Source organism: Protopterus annectens, chromosome 2.part0 (assembly GCF_019279795.1).
Source record: "Protopterus annectens isolate FY-2018-M chromosome 2.part0, PAN1.0, whole genome shotgun sequence".
Classification (NCBI taxonomy): Eukaryota; Metazoa; Chordata; order Ceratodontiformes; family Protopteridae; genus Protopterus; species Protopterus annectens.
In genome coordinates, this window is record NC_056728.1 from 1,276,725,721 (window position 1) to 1,276,745,819 (window position 20,099).

General features: G+C 42.5%; 1 protein-coding gene across 3 annotated transcripts in view; it reads right to left on the bottom strand.

Moving 5' to 3' along the window:
• FAM13A (family with sequence similarity 13 member A) overlaps window positions 1-20,099 on the bottom strand; it is a 2,572,531-nt gene that overhangs the window by 447,267 nt on the left and 2,105,165 nt on the right. The gene's annotated exons all lie outside the window — the stretch shown is intronic.

Sequence of the window (20,099 nt, forward strand, 5' to 3'; positions counted from 1 at the left end):
TTGAAAAAGATTCTTATAAATGTAAAAAAAATATGAATAACATTCCATCTTCATGGAGACATACACTAACAGTCCCTACACTGAAGCAGGAAAAAAATTCTAAAAGAAATTTAATTTAGAGGACTTTAAATGAAAAATTACTTCTCAAAATATTATCCGCAGATGATGTATCATTCACTTCAATCTTGACTCTTCATGGGTTAATAGGTACTTAACAGGCTACTGATGCATGAACATCTTTAAAAGTCTAACCCTGTATTCCCATTAAGTTTTTATCCCTTGTAATTTAAGAATAAACAAGACAGTGCTGGGTAGAACACTTGCATGTTACCCCTATCCATAAGGGGAAAGGGTGTTAAACTGAGGGCAAATTTGCAGTTTTCCATCCTTTTGTCCATATTACATTTGAACAGAGTAAGGAAAATATAGTGCTTTATGCGGAGAAGAAGATGATTCCAAAAAAGTGGTATTCTCTGTGATACACATCTATCCCTCCAAATGTTGTACTAATGTAAAAGAGATTAAGCCCTTTTGAGCTGGTGTTTATGCCATCATTTGTCTTGCAGATGGATACTACACTGCCTCTAGGAGGATAGGGTCTGCTGAGGTACTCTACATGAGGCAGAGATCACCGCCAGAAACCAGTATGATAACAAGAAGAGGGACAAGGATTTGAGACGGTCAGTGAGTTATTATGATTTAGGCCCTTGATTTTCTTATTAGAAAGCACTGTTTTCATTTAAGTTGTGTTAATTATTTGGACAGGTACACACTAAAGGGGCATTACGCTCAACAACTGACATAATAAGTGCTGAATACAGTGGAATGATCACATCCCTAGATTTAAAATACAATGCCCTTACTAGTAAGCTGCAAAAGGAAAAAGAGAAAGAACTTTCTTACAATACTGTATACATAATAATCAAAGTACAGTTTATTGTTTACATAGGTTCCCAGCTCGATAACTACTGGATCAATTTTAGGAGGGGTGTTATTGATGTGACAGTTGCAAGGGACACTCTGCTTACTGAAGGAGACTTTTACATATTTTTTGTTATTTAGCTTTAGTCCACGGTTATGACACCAGCAATTTCCTTGTGAAAGTTCTCTTGGAGGATCTTGGTGTCCTCTGGAAAGTTTCTCATGGCACCAAATTTACAGTCATCTATATACCACTAACATTAACTCTGACCTCACAGAAGTAAATGCCAAACAGGAGTGGCCAGAGTACTGAACCTACAGTACAACACTACTGACAGATCATTTGAAGCAAATAGAGGCACCTACTCTAAATTTCCTGGATTCTGTTTGTGAGCCAATTTGCTATCCAATCTGTTACACAGGGATTATCACTTAGCTGGGAGAGTTTATCAACAATACAAGAGTGTCAGATAGTATAAAATGCCACTCTAAGTTCTAGATTCAACAGTTCATTTAAATCTTTCACTAAAGAAATATTAAAAAAATCCAACTTCATGTTTAATGAAAATAAATTACATTTCAATTAAAATAAAATCTCATTCTAGGAGAAAAATTATAACTAGAATTGTAAGACTAAAATAGCTGGGTGTAATGCTTTGTAAAAATAATGATACTATGACAAATTATGATATCATTAAATCCTTTAAAGAAATAACATTTAAAACGAACAATTTGTTTACTTTTGAGGATAAACTAAACTTAATCAAGAGAATACTGTTTATTCTATGTATTGAATATAATTCAATCATTAACTCTTGATAAAAACTCATTCAGAAATTGAATAAAATACAAACTTCCTTTTGTTGGGTACTCAAGCAGACTTAAGACAAAGTTTAAACATCACATTAGGGTGTGGGATAAAGGTGGTTGAGGATTTCCAGATAATGATATCTATTTTATCAATGCTACAGACTTTCTGTTTACTATAGCTGTCCAATGGTTAGATTAATCATATTCTTTGAAATGGAAAGAATTACATGAAATTATGTGTATATATGTAAGAAGAAGAAATCTAACACCAGTTTGAATTAATAATAGAATATTATGGATTATAACTTTTAACAATATTCTATTTATGTTCTAATTTTAGATATGTTAATTCAATACTGAATGTTTAAAGAATGTCATATATAAATACTGTAGTTTAAAAATGTATTTACACAATATCCCCACTTTCAATTTCTTCAGGATGTACAGATAGTACTAATTATCAAAAAATAAAATACTATTTAGCATGTTTAGTAGTGTACAGTGTATGACCAGTTATTTCAGTAAAACTGTAACCAAACTCAAAGATGACTCGGCTATAATATAGACTTCTTCCATTTAAGAAATCCCCACCTATTGCATGGATTCTCATAGCTCCACCTTGCTTTTAAGGTCACCAGCCACCTTTGGTTTCTAGTCTTATAAAACTACTGATCTCAACTGATCTCAAAGAACAAAAAAATATCCTCAGGTCATCCAAATGAGCACACCATATGGGAGGAATATGCTCCTCCTATTCCTCTTGTACCCAAGGAACACAGAGACTCACTAGTATACAGTCCTGACAAGTAAAGTACAGTTGTGTACACTTACCATAAATGTAGATGTTCGAGTGCATTCACTGTTGCAGTCATCACATTTGGGTTATCTGCTTGCAGTAGCCCTCAGTCGGCCTGATTAGCAAAGTCTTGGGTCCTGCGTCGGTTACTGTCTCATCTTCCATGATGTCAGGTAGTCAGGAGTATAAAGCATGCAGCAGACGCCATTACATCAGTTTTTTCTTGCCCCAGATGTCAGGTGCCCCACTAATGGGAAGCAATTAAATATATATACAAGGTTATACCTCCAACAAAAAAGCAAATACACCAAAAAGCTTTAAACATAGTAAAAAGGAAAAGCAGTATAGCCAAAAGAAGTCAGGGGGGCTGGAGGGAGGGGACTGCAACAGTGAATACACTTGAACATCTACATTTATGGTAAGTGTACACAACTGTACTAAGTTCTTCGTGTTTCACTGTTGCAGTCATCACATTTGGGTAGATTCCCAAAGCTAAGGATGGGAGGAGGAAATTAGATAGCATTAGGACCAGCTATAAGGCCCTGCAAGACTGCAGTGGCAAAGCCAGCTCTAGATTTAGAGAAAATTGGCAAATGGTAACACTTGGTGAAAGTATGTACAGAACTCCAGGTAGCAGCTTCTAGGATGTCCCTGGTAGGGATGCCTCTGAGAAAGGCTGCAGAGGTAGACGCAGCTCTGGTTGAATGTGGTCTTATCCCCTGTGGGATAGGTTTTCCATGGTGCTTACAGCAGAAATTAATGCAATGACCAATTCATTTAGAAATGGTTTGCTTTGAAATGGCCTTCCCCTCTGCCCCTGCAGCAAATGCCACCAGCAGCTGTTCAGATTTCCTGAGAGGTTTAGTCCTGTCCAAGTAAAATCTAAGTTGTCTGTGCACATCTAAGGAGTGCAGTATACGTTCCCCTTTGTTCTGTGCATTAGAAAAGAAGGTTGGCAAATGAATGGACTGATTAAGATCCACACTGGATACTACCATGGGCATGAAGGAGGGATTGGTCTTGAATGGACACCCTGTCTGCATGCAAGCTGATGAAAGGCTCCACTGCCATCAAGGTCTGTAATTCAGACACCCTTCTTGCTGAAGTGATGGCTAAAAGGAAAGCTGTTTTCCAAGAAAGGAATTTCAACTCTGCACTTGCAGCTGGCTCAAAAGGAGGTAGAGTGAGTTTTTCCAATACAAAGTTAAGGTGCCAGGCTGCATTTGGGGCTCTCCTGGGTGGTCTTAAGTTTTTGGCCCCTCTGAGGAACTGCTTGAGCAGTGGATGAGAGAAGATGGGTGGTTCTGCATTGTAATGAGCTGAAATGGCTGAAGCATGAATTTTGATGGAGGAAAAGGAAAAGCCCTTGTGAAGCATCTCAGTTAAGTATTGAAGAATCGGAGGTAAACTGGGCGCTGCTGAGCCCATCCCCTAAGTTTGGTTCCAGGAACAGAATCTTTTCCATTTGTCAGCATAAGATTTTCTAGTACTAGGCCTCCTTACCTCCATAATGACATCTAACACTTGTTTACTGAGGGATGGTAACAGAGGGATCAGGTAATTAGCCAGGCTGCCAGGTTCAGGTTTTTGCTGCTGGTGCAGAAGACCTGGCCTCCTGCTGGGACAGCAGGGTAGGGGTCTGAGGTAGGTGCTATGGTGCCAGCAATGACACACTGTGCAAGAGGGGGTACCAGTGTTGGCATGGCCAGTCTGGTGCAATCAGCATCGTCCTTGGTTTGTCCTGTTTGATCTTTAGTAGTACCTTGGAGAGGATAGGCAGAGGAGAAAAGGTATAAACTGATAGATTTTTTCCAAGTGAAGGACAGGGCATCCACTTTCCAAGCTTGTTTATGGGGAGTCCTTGTGCAGAATTTGTCCAATTGGTAGTTCTGGGTGGAGACAAACAGGTCTATCTCTGGGCTCCCCAATTTGTTTATCAACATGTTGAATGTCTTTGGTTCCAATTTCCACTCGTGTGGGTCCATGAGATTTCTGCTTAGATCGTCTGCCAGTGTATTTAGCTTTCCTGGCAGGAATTGAGCCTGTAGGTGCACTTGGTAGCTCAAGGCTGTGTTCCACAGAGCCATGGCTAGTCTGCAGAGAGGGTATGAGTAGGTTCTTCCCTGTTTGCTTATGTACCACATAACAGTGGTGTTGTCAGTTTTTACCATTAATTGTCCTGGAAGAATGTGGTCCTTGAAGGCTGTCAGAGAATTCTGTACAGCTAACATTTCTTTTTGATTGATATGCAGGTGCACTTGACTTGGGTTCCATTTGCTCTGAATGCAATTTCCTGCCAAGTGGGCCCCCCATGCATAGTCTGATGCATCTGTTGTTAGGGTTTGGGCAGCAGGGGTAGAGTGAATGGCAGTCCCTTGTTTTGGTGGCAGGCCTCTGCCCACCAAAGGAACTTTAACTGTAGGCAAGGTATGATAGGAATCATTGCTTCTAAATCCTGGGAATGTTGACACCATAGGCTTTTTAGATACCATTGTAGTTTCCATATATGCAGCCTTCATATGGAATCAGGAGAATGCAAGAGGCCATGAACCCAAAGGCTTGAAGTATTTGTCTTGCAGATAGCAGGGTCTTTGTGGCCATTAGCTTGAAGTAACCTGTCAAATGAACTTGTTTCTCTGGCGTGAGGAAAGCCATCTGCGAAGTTGTGTTCAAGCTTGCTTCCTGAAACACAACTTGTTGACAGGTTACCAGATGTGATTTCTTTTCATTTATGGTGTACCCTAGAAAAGTTAGCACCTTTTGTACAAATGCCAGATGATTCAAAAGTATGTCCTGGCTTTCTGCCTGAATTAGACAATCGACCAGATATGGGTATATTTGAATATTTTTTTGCCTACAAAATGCAATGACTGGAGCTAGGCATTTTGTGAATACTCTCGGCACAGTAGATAAGCCAAAGGGCAGTGCAGAGAAAGTACAGTTGTGTACCTACCATAAATGTAGATGTTCGAGTGTATTCACTGTTGCAGTCATTACACTAGGGTTATCCTGCTGGCAGGCTACCCGCTGTCGGCCCGAGTTCTAAAGTCTAGGTCCGGCATCTGTCGCCCCTTCCCTGATGTCAGTGCACCAGGGGTATAAAAGATGCAACCAACGCCATTTTCTTCAGTTTTTCTTGCCCCAGATGTCAGGTGCCCCCAAATAGGAAAGGCTGGAAAAAATTATGTCAAAAAACATGCATGTACTAAAATAAACATTGCCTTCATCTACAAGCAAACACACCACATACGTTGCATAGAGTTGAGAAGTACAGAAAAGTGCCAGCAATGAAAAGGGGGATGGTGGGTGGGTAACCTGGACTGCAACAGTGAATACACTCTAACATCTACATTTATGGTAGGTACACACCTGTACTATGTTCATCGTGTTTCACTGTTGCAGTCATTACCCTTGGGTAGAATCCCAAAGTTGAGTTTGGTTGGCTGGCCTAAATAGGATTAGGAGAGGCTACCAGGCCCTGCAGAACTGCAGTGGCAAAGCCTGCTCTGGATTTAGAGTAGAGAGGTAAGTGGTACTGCTTGGTGAAAGTGTGCACTGAACTCCAGGTTGCAGCTTCTAAAATGTCTTTGGTTGGCACTCCTCTGAGAAAGGCTGCTGAAGTGGCTGCTGCTCTGGTAGAATGTGGCCTAATGCCCTTAGGCACTGATTTGCCATGTTGTGCATAGCAGAAGCGAATGCAGTGTCCTATCCATTTTGAAATTGTCTGCTTTGAGATAGGCTTTCCTTGTGATCCTGCAGCATAAGCTACAAACAGTTGTTCAGTTTTTCTGAAAGCTTTTGTTTTGTCGAAGTAGAATTGTACCTGTCTGTGTATGTCCAAAGTGTGCAGAAGTCTCTCCCCTTTATTCTGGGGATTTGGATAGAAAGTTGGCAAATGAATGGTTTGGTTAAGAGCCACACTGGAAACCACCTTTGGCATAAATGTTGGGTTTGTCCTTACAGAGACCCTGTCCTGATGAAAAATGATGAAAGGTCCCACTGCCATTAATACCTGTAACTCTGAGACTCTTCTTGCTGAAGTTATTGCTAGGAGCAGAGCAGTTTTCCAGGATAAGAATTTTATATCAGCTGTGTTGGCTGGCTCAAAAAGAGGCAGTGTGAGTTTTTCTAAAACAAAATTGAGGTCCCAAGTAGGTATTGGTGCTCTCCTTGGGGGTCTTATGTTTCTTGCCCCTCTGAGGTACTGCCTTAGCAGTAGATGTGAAAAAATAGGAGGTTCTGTATTGTAATGAGCTTGAAATGGCAGAGGCATGGACCTTAATAGATGAAAAGGATAGGCCTTTGTCCAGCATCTCAGTTAGGTATTGTAAAATCTGAGGTATACTTGGAACAAGTGGTTCGAGTCCTTGTGCCTGGTTTCAAGCACAGAATCTCTTCCATTTTTCTGCGTAAGATTTCCTAGTGCTGGGCCTCCTGGCTTCTAAAATGACATCCATAACAGCTTCAGAGTGGTGTGGTCTGAGTGACTATATTATCTGCCATGCAGCCAGACTTAAGGTTCTGAGTTGACTGTGTAGAATCTGATTGTTTTGTTGAGTCAGAAGATGAGGAATTTGAGGCAAAGGCCAGGCTGGGCCTTGAGACAAGCTCTTTAGGACTGGGTACCAGTGCTGGGGTGGTCAGTCTGGGGTAATCAGGATTATTTTTGGCTTCTCTTGTCTGACTTTAGGAGTACCCTGGGAAGAAGAGGCAGTGGAGGGAAGGCATAAACTGTCAGGGTTTTCCAGCTTAATGAAAGAGCATCCACTTTCCATGATTGTGGGTGATAAAGTTCTTGTGCAGAACTTCTGTAGTTGGCAGTTGTGAGGGGAGGCAAAAAGATCTATGTCTGGGCGTCCCCATTTACTTGTTATCATGCTGAAGACCTGTGGATTTAGTTTCCACTCATGTGGATCCAGGAGATTTCTGCTTAGTTTGTCTGCCAGTGTATTTTTCTTTCCTGAAAGGAACTGCACCTGCAGATGTACTTGATAGGTCAGCGCTGTGTTCCACAAAGTCATGGCTTGCCTGCAGAGGGGGTAGGAATGTGTGACCCTTGCTTATGTATCACGTAACTGTGGTGTTGTCCGTCTTTAGTAATAGTTGTCCTGGATGTAAGTAGATCCTTGAAGGCTGTCAGGGCATTCTGTACAGCTAGCATCTCTTTTTGTTTGATGTGAAGACGCATTTGTTCCTTGGGCCAAGTACCCTGAATACATTTTCCTGCCATGTGTGCCCCTCAGGCACAACCCCATGCATCTGTTATTGTCTGCCTGGCTGTGGGTAAGGTGAAAGCCTGTCCCTTGTTGTGGTGACAGGCCCGGGACCACCATCGAAACTCCTGTTGTAGACAGGGAATTATAGTTACTATTGTTTCCAGGCTGTGGCAATGTTGAGTCCAAACACTTTTTAGATACCATTATAGTTTCCTCATATGCAGTCTTGCATATGGAATTAGTAGAATGCAGGATGCCATGAAGCCCAGGGCTTGCAGAATTTTTCTTGCAGGGAGCCGAGTCTTTGTTGCCATCATTTGAAAGTAATGAGTCAGTTGCCTTTCTTTGTCTGGCATGAGATAAGCCATCTGGGCAGTTGTATTTAAGCTTGCACCCAGGAATATTATCTCTTGAGAGGGCACTAGTTTCGATTTCTTTTCGTTTACTGTGTACCCTAGGCAAATTAATAATCTTTTTACAAACGCCATATGTTTTAGTAGAATGTCCTTGCTCTCTGCTTGAATAAGGCAGTCGTAGGGGTATACTTGAATTCCTCTTTGTCTGCAAAATGCAATTACTGGTGCCAGGCATTTTGTGAAGAACCTGGGCGCAGTAGATAAGTCAAAGGGCAGTGCAGAGAATTGGTAATGCTTTGAGCCAGCTATGAATCGGATCTTCTGCAAGATTGTCTGATTGGGACATGCAGGTATGCCTCCTTGATGTCCAAAGTAACTAGCCAAGCCTTCTTGCCCAGCATGGGTAGAAGTTGCTGCAGTGTTAACATTCTGAACTTTGGAACATCCAGGAAAGTATTTAGGGTTGACAAGTCCAGTATTGGTCTCCAGGCTTTGTCCTTTCTGGGTATCAAGAAAAGTCTTGAGTAAAATCCTTGTCCCTGTTCTTGCTGTGGTACTCTTTGAATAGCTCCCATGTCCATGAGAGCAGCAATTTCCTTTTGTGCCTCTGTCCATTGGTTTTGTGGCAGGTCCGGCATACCTTTTGATTTTGGAAGGGTGTGAAAGTGGAATCTGTAACCCTGATAAACTACATTCAGTACCCATTTGTCCTGGATGATTATGTGCCAATTTTGTGCGAAAAGTGCCAGCTTTCCCCCTAGGGGTGCTGCCAAAAGGTAAGTGCTTGGCCTTTGTACAGGAAAGTCATTGGGACTGTTTCCTATAAGGTTATGATTTGTCTTCTCCTTTGGGGGCAGAAGCATCCCATTGTTTAGGTCTGTAGGAGCCTTGGGGCTGAGATCTGCCTCTTTGTGGCCTGTCTGACACCTGAAAGGACCAATTTTTGAAGGCCAGTTTCTACTAAACCTAGATGGTTGAACCTGTAAGAAATCCTTTACTGTCTGCATAGATTTTGCTTCATCCTCCATTTTCTCCAACACCTCTTCTGCCTTAACACCAAACAAAGTATCGTGCTGTAGTGGAGTATCCAGTAATTTTACTTTAACATGTTCAGGTAAACTTTGTTCTTTCAACCAAGCATGCCTTTGAATGACAGAGTCTGTAACTGCGGCTCTGCAAGAAGCCTCTAATGAATCAAAACCACATTGCAGAGTATGCTTTCCCACTTGTTCAGCTGCATACAATAATTCCTGCATTTCCTTATTGTCAGGACTTTCTGAATTTGTAAGCATTTTCTGTTTTAACAAAGACATGAGGTACTGTTGATATTTAAGCATGTGAAACTGGCAGTTTAATGCCGTTACAGCTAAAGTAGCAGAAGTGTAAAATGTTTTCCCCCATCTATCCTGAGCTCTAGAATCCCTATCAGAGGGGACAGGGTTTTTTGCAGTGGAAGCCTTAACCCCTTTGGGACCCTGAGAAATTGTTTCTGGGTCAGCAGCAGGATTTTTATAAAGACATTTATGAGAGTCAGGGACCCTGTAATACCTGTCTGGCTTGACTGGTGCAGGGGGTAAAGAATCAGGAGACGGACTGGATTCAGAGAAAACATCATCAGCAATATCAAGCACAGGGGGGATAGCCAGGGCCCTGTGCTGGGGCAGTAAAAGAAAGTCTCTGAGCCTTTTCTTGGATTCTGAATAATCCTGGCAATTCCAGTGGAAATGCTCCCTCAGGGTGTGCAGCATTTTCCCAAAAGAATAATCCTCAGGTGGAGAGGCTGAAGGTATAGATTCTTCAGCATCAGAGTCCTCATAGGGAGGAAGAGAATAGCCCTGATCTGAAGAGGAATCAGAGGAAATAGAAACCCCTGGTCAGAGGAATCAGTCAGTGTCTTGCCTAGGCCTTTTGCAAGTTGGAGGATGGGAACCCTGATCAAAGTAATTAAGTCTTTGGCCATTTTAAGCATCTGTTTCTTTGGCATGGATGACTGTCCTGGAGAATGCTGTACTTGTTTCCTTGTCTTTAATGGTATCTTTGACTGTACCTTGGCTGCTGCAGAGGACTTAATAGTAAGCTGTGAAGGTCTGAAAACACCCTCAGAAGCCGATGCCTGCTCAGCAGCTCCAGACCCATCTGTGGGAATAGTTTCTGTAGGCCCAAATACCTTGAGTATCCAGTAGGCCTAGTTGTTTCCACATGGGAGTCGGACACGGCCTGTGGCTCTGAGGTAGCGGGTGTCAGGGGCTGAGAACAGGCGAACCGGTGACTGGCCTAGAAGAGGCTTCGTCGTCGGTTTTGGACCTCGGATGTCTGTCCTTTTCCTTGTCTTTGCGTTTTTTATGAATTCCGATCGTCGGTTGTTCCGAAGGCATTATATAGTTAAACCTTTGGCCAAAATAATGTAAAGCAAAATCAAACCGACATTTAATAATGCGTTTGTTGAATCTAGCACAAAACCGACAACTAGTAACGTCGTGGTCAGGGCCTAGGCAAGGAATACAGTAAGAGTGAAAGTCCTTATGAGGTATTTGCTTCCCACAAGAAATACAGTTGTTAACTTTTACTGACATCGGTCTGGAACAAGAAAAAGTTTCCCCAATGGGGTACTTCGCTTTATTGAAGACTTCGGTTCTGAAACTATTTCGAAAATCTCAGGAGTCGGCCGACCAGCACTTGCGAACTGCTTTTGCTTTGGGCACCGCTCAGCAAGAAAGACTGAAGAAAATGGTGTCGGTTGCATCTTTTATACCCCTGGCGCACTGACGTCAGGGAAGAGGCAACAGCAACCGACGCCGGACCTAGACTTTGGAACTCGGGGCGACTGCGGGTAGCCTGCCAGCAGGATAACCCAAGTGTAATGACTGCAACAGTGAAACACGATGAACATCTGATAGTGCAGGAAGCCTGCTTTGAAGCGTAGGTATCTTCTGTAAGATTCCCTGATTGGGATGTGCAGGTAGGCTTCCTTTAAATCCAGTGTTGTCAACCAGGCATCCTTGCCTAGCATAGGAAGCAATTGGTGAAGAGTTAGCATCTTGAATTTTGGATCACCAAAAAAGTGTTTAGGATGGAGAGATCCACAATAGGATGCCAGGAGTTGTCTTTTCTGGGCACCATGAAGAGACTTGAGTAAAAACCTTTTCCCCTTTCCACTTCTGGGACAGTTTGAATAGCCCTTATACTTAAGAGAGAGAGAGAACTTGCTTTTGAGCCTCTGCCCACTGATTTGGGGGTAGATCTGGCCAACCGTTTGGGGTTGGTAAAGTGTGGAAGTGGAACCTGTATCCTTGGGAAATTATATTTAAAACCAACTTGTCCTGGGTAATGAGTTCCCAGTTTTTTGCTTGCAAAGCAATCTTTCCCCCTAAAGAAGCAGTCAGTTGAGAAGGGCTTAGAAGTTTTAAAGTTAAGTCATTGAGACAGTTTACCATGGGGGGAGTCTTACTACTCTCTGCTTTGGAAGTGGGAGCCCCCCACTGCTTAGTCCTGTGTGTACCTTGGGACTGAAGCCTGGGTGTTCTGCTGGTTCTGAGTTTGGACTGAGAAGGCCTGGAAGAGGCAGGAAAGGACCAATTCTTAGAGGGCCATTGCCTACTAAATCTTGGAGGCTGTACTTGCAGGAAATATTTAACAGTTTGCATAAATTTATCTTTTTCCTCCATCTTTTTAAGTACTACTTCTGTTTTGTTGCCAAAAAGGTGGTCCTGGTTTAAGGGAGCATCCAGCAATTTAGCTTTAACATGATCTGGCAAAGATTGCTCCTTAAGCCAAGCATGCCTTCCAAGTACGGACCCAGTGACAGCAGCCCTGCAAGATGCCTCTAGTGAATCAAAACCACATTACAAAGTATGTTTTCCAACTTGTTGAGCAGAATGCATTAAACCCTGTAAATCCTTATTTTCAGCACAGTCACGAATCAACATAATTTTCTATTTAAGCAATCCAATAATATGCTGCTGATACTTTAACATATGAAATTAGCAGTTTAAGGCCCTAATGGCCAAGGATGCAGAAGTGTATACTGTCTTACCCCATCTAGCCAGTGCCCTGGAATCTCTATCAGAGGGGGTAGGATTTTTGGCAGTAGTAGCCTTAATGCCCTTGGGTCCCTGTGAAATGGTCTCAGGATCCGCAGTAGGATTTTTAATGAGGAACTTGTGAGAGTCAGGAACCCTGTAATATCTATCTGGTTTTCTAGGAGCAGGAGATAAGGAGTCAGGGGCCAAGCTAGATTCAGAAAAGGCATCATCAACAATGTCCAGTACAGGGGGAATAGCTAAAGGCCTGTGTTGGGGTAGGAGTAAGAAATCCCTAAGCCTCTTTTTAGAATCAGAGTAATCCTAGCTTTCCCAGCGGAAATGCTCCCTAAGAGTATGCAGGGTTTCACCAAAAGAGAAATCCTCTGGAGGGGAAGCAGAGGGAATAGAGTCCTCTGCATCAGAATCCTCATAGGTAGATAAGGGTAAATCCTAGTCAACAGAGGAAACAGAAATTTCAGAATTCTGATCAGAAGAATCATACACAAATTCAGTCCTAGGTCTCAGAGAGGGAAGGTTAGCTTCCCCTGATTAAAGTAATAAGGTCTTCAGCCATTCTTATCATTTGTTTTTTTGGCATAGAGGTCTGACCATGCGGTCTGGGCATCGGTTTTCTAAGCATGGATCACGTTTTAGGCCTTGAAGAAGAAGATGGTGTCGGTTTAATATGCAAGTCAGAAGGCCTGAATATACCCTCAGAAGCTGGTGCCTGCACAGCGGCTCCGGACCCATTCAAAGTAGAGACATCCACAGGTTCCACAGTTGAAGCATCTTGCGGCATACTGGACTCTGAATGGGTCTAAGTAAAGCCCTGTGAATCTGAAGTAGCGGGTATCAGGGGTTGCGAAAGTGCCTCACTGAGTACCGGAGAACTGGTGACTAGCTTAGGAGAAGTGTCGTCGGCAGCTTTGGACCTAGGAGGCCTGTCTCTGTCTTTATCTTTGCATTTTTTCAGAATGTCAGTAGTTGGTTGGCTTACCAAAGCCATATCTGGGTAATTGATCCAAGTACCAAAATATTTAGAAGCGTAAATATACCGATGAACAGTTCGTTGTTTAAATAAGGCACAAAACCGACAGTGAGATATGTCGTGGTCAGGGCCTAGGCAAGGAATATAGTACGAATGAAAATCTTTATGAGGTATTTGCTTTCCACAAGAAGTACAATTATTGACTTTTACTGACATCAGTTTAAAGCAAGAAAAAGTTTCCCCAATGGGATACTTAGCTTTAGTTGAATATGTCAGTTCTGAAACTCGAAAACAAAAATTTCAGGAGTCGGCTGACCGGCACTTGCGAAATGCTTTTGCTTTAGGCACCGCACGGCAAGAAAGACTGATGTAATGGTGACGGCTGCATGCTTTATACCCCCTGACTACTTGACGTCATGGAAGATGAGACAGCAACCGATGCAGGACCCAAGACTTTGATAATCTGGTCGACTGAGGGCTACTGCAAGCAGATAACCCAAATGTGATGACTGCAATAGTGAAACACAAACATCTTCGTAATGACAGGCATACCTGAATAAAAACAGCGCAAAGAAAAGTTAAACTAAAGTAACTACAGTTTTACTTAACTTAAAAACACTGAACTGGAGAAAAGACAATATAATACCTGTACGAAAAAAGGATCCTGCATTTTTATATATGAACCAAGTCTGAAGACACAAAAAGAAAAACAATCAACTAATCCTTTGTTTGCAACATACTTCACAGCCTGAACTTGCCAGACAAGATGTTTTGATAATCTCTAAATTCTCCATATGCCACAGAGATGCTTTTAGTCTAATAAACTGTATTTATATCAGCCACTTATCTAATCACCAGACCAAATTTTAATGGCCTGCTATGATCATAAATAAGAATAAAACAACAAAGGTCTGGGTACATCTTTATTTCATAACATCCTAGTTCCTCGATCAAAAGTCTTCCAGAGAGTAAAAAACACAAAACAAGACAAACACATTATATAAAAACTAATACCAATAAAATCATTAAAACAAATGTACACTTCATCTCATGATTTAGACCCAAAGTTCTTAAAGTGTCAAACTTCAAAATGTAAATAGCTTCCTTTTGTCTTAAGGTAAATCTTTGGATTTTTTTATCATAATAGGTTACTAGGCTATTGGCCCACAAGGCCTCTACAAGCTTAGCCATGTTATACCCTTGTTCCCTTATGGACTAAATCTAAAATCAGCACCAGCTGCCCCTGTCTAAGAGGGACATAGGTGAAACTGCCAGTACAAATTTACAGTTTCCCATCCAATTGTCCAGGTTACTCTTAAAAAGGGTTATTGAGGAGCTCTGTTTTACATGAATTGGGAGTTTGTTCCAGGGGTGTGGCAACCTCTGGGAGACATATTTGTCTCTCCAGCATACCCTGTTAATATTGCAGGCTACGGTAAGAACCCTAGAGTGAGTGACATGTGCAGCTGCTTCATCAAGGAAGGGTCCGAGACTGTTCTGTAGGCCAGGCACAAGTTGCCTCTAAGCAGTCTATACAATGTTGAGTAAAGTGATAGGGCTTTTCAGTCTGTCTGTATACGTCATGTGTTACAGGCCCTGAATTTTCTTGGTGAGAGACCTCTGATGTCTCTCCAGTTGCTGCAGATGTCTGGTGTGGTACATACAGAAGGAAGCATTGTACTCCATTACTGGTCTGATGAGAGCAGAGTACAGGGGAGTATAACCTCCTTAGCTCAGGATGCTATACCCTTGCTTATGAGGTGTGCAACACAGGAGGCCTCCCTTACTACTGCGGACACCTGAAGATCAAAATTAAGGCTGCTATCAACTTGCGTTTTTAAATCTCTCACCATTGGGTTTGAACTTGGGGGATATTATTAACATTGTAATTAGCAGGGGTTTCTCCTTTGCCGAAGGGGATGATAACTTATTTTTTTGCATTTAGTTTAAGTCCGTGGCTTTGACACCAATCATTTGTCTTTGTAAGCTCATTTTGTATTATGTTAACATCTTTGGGGGATTCGATGACTGCACCCAATTTGCAGTCATCAGCAGATCTAAGCCAATAGCCATCTATTTTCTCCTGGACTTCTGAAAAATAGATACCAAACAGTAAGGGGCCTAGCACAGATCCCTGTAGGACACCACTGGTAACAGGATCTGCTAGTAGAGTTGGCATCCCCAATTTTGACTGCATGTGTTCTGTTTGTGAGCCAGTTAACAACCCCTTCTAGTGACATAAGGGTTAATGCCCAGCTGGGTGAGTTTCTCAATGTTTCCTGAGTGAGGTATTGTGTCAAAGGTATTGGCTAGGTCGAAACAGGCAATGTTAACTGTTTTGCCTTCATCCATTCATCCAGGGCCTTGGTGACACTCTAGAAGAAATCCACCAGGTTTAGCAGCCAAAATCTGCCCTTACCAAAGCCAAACAGGGTCGGCTCAAAAGTTTGAAGGTCACCAATATCCTTGTTGATAAGATCCATGATGCTTGCTGTGACAGTGTGAGGTGCTGCCAACTATGCCAGGAGAAGCAGGGCAGTGGATGTGCAACATACAACAGCAAGCTAGCTGGAGTTTAGCAAAGAATTATATGTTATCTGAATATCAAACTGATTTGTACAGATGATTGTGTTGAAAATGTATTTGTAAAGTTGCTTGTGTTAACAATGTATCAACAGTGTGTCCTATCTTAGCAAGCTCTATATGGGTGTATTATCGACACACACGTGCTAAAGCCTAGCAGCTTCTAGTCAAGAGGGTAGCATGGGAACCAAAAGTCAGATGACCAGATATCATGCTGTAATCCATCACTAAAATGATACTTTAATACTGGATGAGACTGAAGTGTCAGAGCACTCAGTTTTTGGAACTTGACAAGGAAAGACCCCTCGCCTACTTCATCTTGCCCTGACCTAGTAAGTGAACCAAGGAATTTTAGATCAGTCAGGAAAATATTGTGAGATTAGTTAAGTATGGTTTACTGTATCTGTGTGAATCTGTCTGTTATTTTAATACATCCTGTGATTGAAATTCTGGTGTTTATTGTAAATAGACATTTAGTATTTTCATGTTCTTATATTATTATTAAATATATTTAAACGTATTGTGACTGGTCCTTTAGAGAATATTTTAAACTTTGAGAGGACTTGTATCAATTTGGTGACACTGTGGCCACTCCTGAAAGCCTCACTGCATTGGTCAAACACTATCATTTTATTAATATTAATTTCACTCAGTATAATTGGGTACCCTTGTAAGAGCCTTAGAGTAGCTGGCTTTGGAGTGTCTGGTGGCAGTAACCACATTATAGTTTGGGCAGAAGGGGTCATAGCTAGTAAATCTGTGTGCCAGCCTTTCCCAGGTGTGCGTGTGTGTGTGTGTGTGTGTGTGTGTGTGTGTGTGTGTGTGTGTGTGTGTGTGTGTGTGTGTGTGTGTGTGTGTGTAACCAAATCTCAAAGTGTGTGTGTGTGTGTGTGTGTGTGTGTGTGTGTGTGTGTGCTTACAGCAGGGACATGAAGAACTGGTTTCACAGAGAGAGAGAGTGGTGGAGGAATTGGCTTGGACAATCGGGTGAGGACTCAGCTCTACAGCTGTGCCAGTGGGAAGTCTTATTGTGGATCTGGAGAGAGGTGGAAAACCAGCCCCTCGGCCTGCATGTGTCCCTGTGTGCTCTTAAGGGAAACTGTGCTTGATGCGGAGAGCTGCATCTGGAAATACTGTGGAAATACTGGCTGTATCCATTTTTGTTCCAAGTGAACGTCCCTCTCCAGTGTCAGTAGTAAGGATTCAGGCTCCCAGATTACTGGCCTAGAGTGGGGATGTCACACTTGTCTCCATGGCCTTGCAGATAAGGCTGGTTAGGCTTATGAGTCTATAGATCCCGGGGTTGGTTGAGGGACTCCCTTATGCAAGGGGATTATGGTTGCTGTTTTCAACTCAGCTGGGACAAAGCCAGTACTTAAGACTGAGATTGAAGAGCATGCTCAGCACTTCCGCTAACTCCTGATTTAGACCATTTAATAAGCAGTCTGGGATGTTGTCTGGTCACATAAAGGCTGTGTTTTTCGCTTTGGAGTGCACAGCTATGGCCTGCTTTCTGGAGATACTAGGGAGAGTACTGGTGTTATGGGGTATGACTTGTGGAGACGGTGGGGGGGGTGAAGTTTTCACCAAACCTGTCTGCTAGCAGGTCGACGATGTCCTCAAGTTCAGTAAAAGTGGTACCATCCACAACCGGTTCAGCACAAAGCTCGGCCTTCCATTTTACATTTCTGACATAGCTAAAGAATGCTTTGTAATTTACCTTAGCTGCTTCGTAATTAGCTTAAAGGACTTTACAAGATGTCTAATCTGCTTGTTTATGCTTTGGAGGGTGTTGTTCCTTTGCTGGGACTGTTCAAACTTGTTTTTTGACAGCAGTTTCTTTCTCTTATTATATAACATATTTATGTTGGATGCCTACCAGTGTGGCTTATTTTTTTGTGAGGATATTGAGTTGATCTGTTCCGGTACAGCCGTGTCTAACATTTATATAGGTGTTTTTACAGGACATCTGAGTACACCTCAGTATAGGAGTCATTGCTGTCAGTGTTGGCAGGGGGTCTGAAACTACTCGTGCTTGGCAGGGGGTCTGAAACTACTCATGCCTTTACTCAGTATGCTATAGTTTGCTTTGGAGAAAGTTTTTAACCTTTTAGCTCCTGAGGGTGGGTCAGGCACGATTGTTACTTCAAATGAAACAGATTTATTACTGGACTACCAGGGAGGGCCCCACTCATAGGGTGATGCAGCGATCCCCCATGTTGGTAAGCACTGTGTCAAGGATGCTTAAGCCCCTTGTGGGGGTGCTGAACCTTTGGGCAAGCACATAGAAGGATACTGAAAGTCATCCCATGACCAGGGTATTTGGATGTACTGAGAGTGACTCAAATAGATCCAGGTAGGTTGTGTGTTTTTTGTGGTTTATGGTGGGGGACCTATAGCTAACAATGAAGTGGAGGGGGGGGTCTTTCCTACAGTTAGACTCGGAGTAACTCTAGATAGTCATACTGTTTAACCAGTCTACAGGTGTACACGTCTTAAATGATGATGGATCCTCCTCCTCCTCCCTTGATTTTTTTCATGTTCGTTGTGCGGTCTGAATGTATGGAAGGCATTGTAGCCCTGCATGGTCAGGGTATCCCTGAGGCCTTAATCCATGTCTCTCTGACTGTGCAGACATCAGCATCTCCCAAGGTGAGAGGTGCTTCAAGTGAGTGCAATTTCTAATTTAGACTCCTAGCAATAAGCAGCATAACCCTCAGTTTGTTTCTGGTAGATATTTTTACATCAGGAATTTTGTTCTTATGACATTGCCTAAAAAAAGCACTATGGGGGAGGCATGTACCTTTGCCAGCAACATAAAACCTAGAGGCAACAGGTGAAGACCAACTCTGGCAAAGCAACATGGTCTGTCAACTATAGCATCCCAGGCTGTCAGATACTGGATCTCCGGGTTCCTATTAGAACCACAAATGCCTGAAATTTCGAATGGCATATGGTCGACACCATATGATCGAAATTTCAAGCGTTTGAAGGTTAAACGTAATGGCGCCGTTTGGTGCAGAATATGAGAATTTCCCTTTTCTGCATTGAAATGCAATTTTGGAGTTGATATATTTAAGTAGGTGGGGTGCAGGGGGGCTTGCCCCCAATTCTGCACCGTTAAGGTAAGTTTATTTTTTTAATGATATATTCAAACTTTTAAACTTCGATCATATGTTGTCGAACATATGGGATTCGAAGTTTAGAAAGTTTGAATATATAATATAGACCCTAGATCTCCCTGCATTAATACTAGAAGCTAAGCCAATTTTTGAAGTCAGTCGTTTTTTGTGTATTGTGGCATCATCCTTGGTAAGGGAAGAATGTTGCTTAGGGCTAGGGGCATACCTGCTTGGGACACTGTGTGAAAGCTCCATCATGTCTCTCTTCATATAGTCCAGTGAGGTACGTCTCAACTCATTCTCTCCAACATGGACTATGAAAGTGTCATAACAGTACTTGTTACTGACAGACTTGCGTGCATGCGTGACTTGGCAGATTCTGGCACCAAACAGGCAGCTGACTGTGATCTTCTCTCCTTGTCCAGCCTAGTGAGGGGAATATCTGTGCGTCTCACTATGGAGTCACCTATGACCAAGACATTTGGTTTAGATGAGTTCTGCCTTAGGGGCTTATTGGGTGAGACACTGATGTGCAGAAAGTTTGCGCTTGGAGGTCTCTGCTGTTTTGGTATATTTCTAGTGAGTACTTCCCCATAGGTAGGTTTGTGTGTTGTGTGCTTGGTATGTGTGGGAGGTGGTGTGCGGGTGTGGGCAACCTGCCTGGTATTTGGTTTATTGTTACATGAGAGAGAGAGCATTGAGTCCAGATTCATAGTATAGATACATCTCTCACATATTGTATTTGCATGTTTTGGGAGTAGTAGGTTGCTATTTACCTGAAACAATTGCTACATTGCCTCAGGATGCCCATGTCAATCAGGCTGGCTCGAGAAACAGTAGGAAACTGACCATCCATTATGCCAGGTGTATTCTGTAATAAGTGGAGGGTGGGCTAGATGGACTAGATTCTGTTGTAGAACTAGCAAACTCAGCTAATCTATGGGAGGATTAGAAGTAGAAACCTGCGCCGGCACCTCAAAAAACACAGCTGTGTTGCGCTCTGGGCAGCAGCACACAACTGTGTTGCGCACTGAGAAGCAGGGAAGCTTAGGAGAGTTCCCTAGCAGTTATCTAGGGAAAATGTGACTTTTCGAGCATTTGCATCTATACAAAATATGCTGTGTTTAAATATCAGCTAAGTAAAACAGTTTTCAAACAATCCAGCAATCAGGAAAGCCCAAGACTGAAACTTGTTCCAACAATCCCAAAATCAGATGGGTCCTTGACTACACTCCTTCTGCCACAAGGCTGCAGGAGGGCCCTGGCCCTCTTAATGTAAGATGGC